Source organism: Eschrichtius robustus, unplaced genomic scaffold, assembly GCF_028021215.1.
Source record: "Eschrichtius robustus isolate mEscRob2 unplaced genomic scaffold, mEscRob2.pri scaffold_695, whole genome shotgun sequence".
In the NCBI taxonomy this organism is placed as follows: domain Eukaryota; kingdom Metazoa; phylum Chordata; class Mammalia; order Artiodactyla; family Eschrichtiidae; genus Eschrichtius; species Eschrichtius robustus.
In genome coordinates this window covers 1-6406 of record NW_027175571.1, presented here as the reverse complement: position 1 = coordinate 6406, position 6406 = coordinate 1, and positions in this window count along the sequence as shown.

The window sequence follows — 6406 nt, the reverse complement described above, 5'->3', positions numbered from 1 at the left end:
GGGGCAGCGAGTAGGTGGACCCTGTTATGAGGGGTAAGAGGGGGCACGGAGTGGGTGGACCCTGTTATGGGGTGTCAGAGGGGGGCAGCGAGGACCTGGACCCTGTTATGGGGGGTCAGAGGGGGGCAGCGAGGAGGTGTACCCTGTTACGGGGGGTCAGAGGGGGGCAGCGAGGAGGTGGACCCTGTCATTGTAGAGGTAAGAGTGGGGAGAGAGAAGGTGGACCCTGTGATTGTGGAGGTAAGAGGGGGAAGGGAGGAGGTGGACCCTGTTATGGGGGGTCAGAGGGGGGCAGCGAGGACCTGGACCCTGTTATGGGGGGTCAGAGGGGGGCAGCGAGGAGGTGTACCCTGTTACGGGGGGTCAGAGGGGGGCAGCGAGGAGGTGGACTCTGTCATAGTGGAGGTGAAAAGGGGCACGGAGGAGGTGGACCCTGTTATAGTGGAGGTAAGAGGAGGCATGGAAGAAGTGGACCCTGTCAGTATGGAGGTAAGAGGGGGCACGGATTAGGTGGACCCTGGTATGAGGGGACAGAGGGGGGCAGCGAGGAGTTGGAACCTGCTATGGGGGGTCAGAGGGAGGCAGCGAGAAGGTGGACTCTGTCATAGTGGAGGTAAGAAGGGGCACGGAGGAGGTGGACCCTGTAACTGTGGAGGTAAGAGGGGGCACCGAGGAGTTGGACCCTGTCACTGTGGAGGTAAGAGGGGGCACGGAGGAGGTGGACCCTGTCACTGTGGAGGTAAGAAGGGGCAGGGAGGAGGTGGACCCAGACAGTGTGGAGGTAAGAGGGGGCACGGAGGAGGTGGACCCTGTCACTGTGGAGGTAAGAGGGGGCACCGAAGAGTTGGACCCTGTCACTGTGAAGGTAAGAGGGGGCACGGAGTAGGTGGACCCTGTTATGGGGGGTCAGAGGGGGGCAAAGAGGAGGTGGACCCTGTCATTGTGGAGGTAAGAGGGGGCACGGAGGAGGTGGACCCTGTCATTGTAGAGGTAAGAGGGGGCAGCAAGAAGGTGGACCCTGTGATTGTGGAGGTAAGAGGGGGAAGGGAGGAGGTGGACCCTGTTATGGGGGGTCAGAGGTGGGCAACGAGGAGGTGTATCCTGTTACGGGGGGTCAGAGGGTGACAGCGAGGTGGTGGACTCTGTCATAGTGGAGGAAAGAAGGGGCACGGAGGAGGTGAATTCTGTCATAATGGAGGTAAGAGGTGAAAGGGAGGAGGTGGACCTTGTTATGGGAGGTGTGAGGAGGGCAGGAAGGAGGTAGACCCTGTTGTGTGGGGACAGAGGGGGGCAGCGAGGAGGTGGACCCTATCATTGAGGAGGTAAGAGGGGGAAGGGAGGAGGTGGACCCTGTTATGGAGGGTCAGAGAGGGGCAGCGAGGAGGTGGACCCAGTTATTGGTGGTCAGACTGGGGCAGGGAGGAGGTGGACCGTGTTATGGGGGGTCAGAGGGGGGCAGCGAGGAGGTGGACTATGTCATGGTGGAGGTAAGAAGGGGCACGGAGGAGGTGGACCCTGTTATAGTAGAGGTAAGAGGCGGCACGGAGGAGGTGGACCCTGTCAGTGTGGAGGTAAGAGGGGGCACGGAGTGGGTCGACCCTGTTATGGCGTGTCAGAGCGGGGAAGGGCGGAGGTGTACCCTGTTAAATGGGGTTAGAGGGGGGCAGCGAGGAGGTGGACTATGTCATAGTGGAGGTAAGAAGGGGCACGTAGGAGGTGGACCCTGTCATAATGGAGGTAAGAGAGGGAAGGGAGGAGGTGGACCCAGTTATGGGAGGTCAGAGGGTGGCAGGGAGGAGGTAGACCCTGTTATGGGGGGTCAGAGGGGGCCAGCGAGGAGGGGGACCCTGTCATTGTGGAAGTAAGAGTGGGCAGGGAGGAGGTAGACCCAGTCATTTTGTAGGTAAGAGGGGGCAGGGAGGAGGTGGACCCAGTCATTTTGTAGGTACGAGGGGGCAGGGAGGAGGTGGACCCAGTCATTGTGGAGGTAAGAGGGGGGAAGGGAGGAGGTGGACCCTGGCATTGTGGAAGTAAGAGTGGGCAGGGAGGAGGTAGACCCAGTCATTTTGTAGGTAAGAGGGGGCAGGGAGGAGGTGGAACCTGTCATTGTGGAAGTAGAAGGGGGCACGTAGGAGGTGGACCCTGTCACTGTGGACGTAAGAGGGCGCAACGGGGAGTTGGACCCTGTCACTGTGGAGGTAAGAGGGGGCACGGAGGAGGTGGATCCTGTCACTGGGGAGGTAAGAGGGGGCAGGAAGGAGGTGGACTCTGTCATTGTGGAGGTAAGAGGGGGCACGGAGGAGGTGGACCCTGTCACTGTGGAGGTAAGAGGGGGCACGGAGTAGGCGGACCCGGTTATGGGGGGTCAGAGGGGGGCAGCGCGGAGGTGGACCCTGTTATGGGGTGTCAGAGGGGGACAGCGAGGAGGTGAACCCTGTCATAGTGGAGGTAAGAGGGGGCACGGAGGAGGTGGACCCTGTCACTGTGGAGGTAAGAAGGGGCATTGAGTAGGTGGTCACTGTTATGGAGTTTCAGAGGGGGGCAGCGAGTAGGTGGACCCTGTTATGAGGGGTAAGAGGGGGCACGGAGTGGGTGGACCCTGTTATGGGGGGTCAGAGGGGGGCAGCGAGGAGTTGGACCCAGTTACGGGGGGTCAGAGGGTGGCAGCGAGGTGGTGGACTCTGTCATAGTGGAGGTAAGATGGGGCACGGAGGAGGTGGACCCTGTCATTATGGAGGTAAGAGGGGAAAGGGAGGAGGTGGACCCGCTTATGGGATGTCAGAGAAGGGCAGGGAGGAGGTAAACCCTGTTATGGGGGGTCAGGGGGGGCAGCGAGGAGGTGGAACCTGTTATGGGGGGTCAGAGGGGGGTAGCGAGGAGGTGTACCCTGTTAAGGGGGGTTAGAGGGGGGTAGTGAGGAGGTGGACTATATCATAGTCGTGGTAAGAAGGGGCACGGAGGAGGTGGACCCTGTCATTGTGGAAGTAAGAGGCGGCACGGAGAAGGTGGACCCTGTCATTGTGGAGGTAAGAGGGGGCACGGAGTAGGTGGTCACTGTTATGGAGGGTCAGAGGGGGGCAGCGAGGAGGTGGACCCTGTTATGGGGGGTCCGAGGGGGGCTGAGAGCCGGTGTACCCTGTTACGGGGGGGTCAGAGAAGGGCAGCGAGGAGGTGCACTCTGTCATAGTGGAGGTAAGAAGGGGCACGGAGGAGGTCGACCCTGTCATAATGGAGGTAAGAGGGGGAAGGGAGGAGGTGGACCCTGTTATAGGGGGTCAGAGGGGTGAGCGAGGAGGTGGACCATGGTATGTGAGGTCAGAGGGGCGCAGCGAGGAGGTGGACTCTGTCATAGTGGAGGTAAGAGGGGGCACGGGGGCTTCCCTGGTGGCGCAGTGGTTGAGAGTCTGCCTGCTAATGCAGGGGACACGGGTTCGAGCCCTGGTTTGGCAAGATCCCACATGCCGCGGAGCAGCTGGGCCAATGAGCCACAACTAGTGAGCCTGCGCGTCTGGAGCCTGTGGCCGCAACGGGAGGGGCCGCGATAGTGAAAGGCCCGCGCACTGCAATGAAGAGCGGTCCCCGCACCGCGATGAACAGTGGCCCCCGCTTGCTGCAACTAGGGAAAGCCCTCGCACCGAACCGCAGACCCAACACAGCCAAAAATAAATAATAAATAAATAAATAAAGTAGCAATAAAATTAAAAAAAAAAATAAAAAAAAGAAGGGGCACGGAGGAGGTGAACCCTGTTATAGTGGAGGTAAGAGGCGGCACGGAGGATGTGGACCCTGTCATAATGGAGGTAAGAGAGGGAAGGGAGGAGGTGGACTGAGTTATGGGAGGTCAGAGGGGGGCAGGGAGGAGGTAGACCCTGTTATGGGGGGTCAGAGGGGGGCAGCGAGGAGGTGGACCCTGTCAATGTGGAAGTAAGAGGGGGAAGGGAGGAGGTGGACCCTGTCACTGTGAAGGTAAGAGGGGGGCACGGAGTAGGTGGACCCTGTTATGGGGGGTCAGAGGGGGGCAAAGAGGAGGTGGACCCTGTCATTGTGGAGGTAAGAGGGGGCACGGAGGAGGTGGACCCTGTCATTGTAGAGGTAAGAGGGGGCAGCAAGAAGGTGGACCCTGTGATTGTGGAGGTAAGAGGGGGAAGGGAGGAGGTGGACCCTGTTATGGGGGGTCAGAGGTGGGCAACGAGGAGCTGTATCCTGTTACGGGGGGTCAGAGGGTGACAGCGAGGTGGTGGACTCTGTCATAGTGGAGGAAAGAAGGGGCACGGAGGAGGTGAATTCTGTCATAATGGAGGTAAGAGGTGAAAGGGAGGAGGTGGACCTTGTTATGGGAGGTGTGAGGAGGGCAGGAAGGAGGTAGACCCTGTTGTGTGGGGTCAAAGGGGGGCAGCGAGGAGGTGGACCCTATCATTGAGGAGGTAAGAGGGGGAAGGGAGGAGGTGGACCTGTTATGGAGGGTCAGAGAGGGGCAGCGAGGAGGTGGACCCAGTTATTGGTGGTCAGACTGGGGCAGGGAGGAGGTGGACCGTGTTTATGGGGGGTCAGAGGGGGGCAGCGAGGAGGTGGACTATGTCATGGTGGAGGTAAGAAGGGGCACGGAGGAGGTGGACCCTGTTATAGTAGAGGTAAGAGGCGGCACGGAGGAGGTGGACCCTGTCAGTGTGGAGGTAAGAGGGGGCACGGAGTGGGTCGACCCTGTTATGGCGTGTCAGAGGCGGGAAGCGCGGAGGTGTACCCTGTTAAATGGGGTTAGAGGGGGGCAGCGAGGAGGTGGACTATGTCATAGTGGAGGTAAGAAGGGGCACGTAGGAGGTGGACCCTGTCATAATGGAGGTAAGAGAGGGAAGGGAGGAGGTGGACCCAGTTATGGGGAGGTCAGAGGGTGGCAGGGAGGAGGTAGACCCTGTTATGGGGGGTCAGAGGGGGCCAGCGAGGAGGGGGACCCTGTCATTGTGGAAGTAAGAGTGGGCAGGAGGAGGTAGACCCAGTCATTTTGTAGGTAAGAGGGGCAGGGAGGAGGTGGACCCAGTCATTTTGTAGGTACGAGGGGGCAGGGAGGAGGTGGACCCAGTCATTGTGGAGGTAAGAGGGGGGAAGGGAGGAGGTGGACCCTGGCATTGTGGAGGGAAGAGGGGGCTTGGAGGAGGCGGACCCTGTCATTGTGGAGGTAAGAGGGGGCAGGGAGGAGGTGGAACCTGATCATTGTGGAGGTAAGAGGGGGCTGGGAGGAGGTGGACCTAGTCATATGGTAGGTACGAGGGGGCAGGGAGGAGATGGACCCAGTCATTGTGGAAGTAGAAGGGGGCACGTAGGAGGTGGACCCTGTCACTGTGGACGTAAGAGGGCGCAACGGGGAGTTGGACCCTGTCACTGTGGAGGTAAGAGGGGGCACGGAGGAGGTGGATCCTGTCACTGGGGGAGGTAAGAGGGGGCAGGAAGGAGGTGGACTCTGTCATTGTGGAGGTAAGAGGGGGCACGGAGGAGGTGGACCCTGTCACTGTGGAGGTAAGAGGGGGCACGGAGTAGGCGGACCCGGTTATGGGGGGTCAGAGGGGGGCAGCGCGGAGGTGGACCCTGTTATGGGGTGTCAGAGGGGGACAGCGAGGAGGTGAACCCTGTCATAGTGGAGGTAAGAGGGGGCACGGAGGAGGTGGACCCTGTCACTGTGGAGGTAAGAAGGGGCATGGAGTAGGTGGTCACTGTTATGGAGTTTCAGAGGGGGGCAGCGAGTAGGTGGACCCTGTTATGAGGGGTAAGAGGGGGCACGGAGTGGGTGGACCCTGTTATGGGGTGTCAGAGGGGGGCAGCGAGGACCTGGACCCTGTTATGGGGGGTCAGAGGGGGGCAGCGAGGAGGTGTACCCTGTTACGGGGGGTCAGAGGGGGGCAGCGAGGAGGTGGACCCTGTCATTGTAGAGGTAAGAGTGGGGAGAGAGAAGGTGGACCTGTGATTGTGGAGGTAAGAGGGGGAAGGGAGGAGGTGGACCCTGTTATGGGGGGTCAGAGGGGGCAGCGAGGACCTGGACCCTGTTATGGGGGGTCAGAGGGGGGCAGCGAGGAGGTGTACCCTGTTACGGGGGGTCAGAGGGGGGCAGCGAGGAGGTGGACTCTGTCATAGTGGAGGTGAAAAGGGGCACGGAGGAGGTGGACCCTGTTATAGTGGAGGTAAGAGGAGGCATGGAAGAAGTGGACCCTGTCAGTATGGAGGTAAGAGGGGGCACGGATTAGGTGGACCCTGGTATGAGGGGACAGAGGGGGGCAGCGAGGAGTTGGAACCTGCTATGGGGGGTCAGAGGAGGCAGCGAGAAGGTGGACTCTGTCATAGTGGAGGTAAGAAGGGGCACGGAGGAGGTGGACCCTGTAACTGTGGAGGTAAGAGGGGGCACCGAGGAGTTGGACCA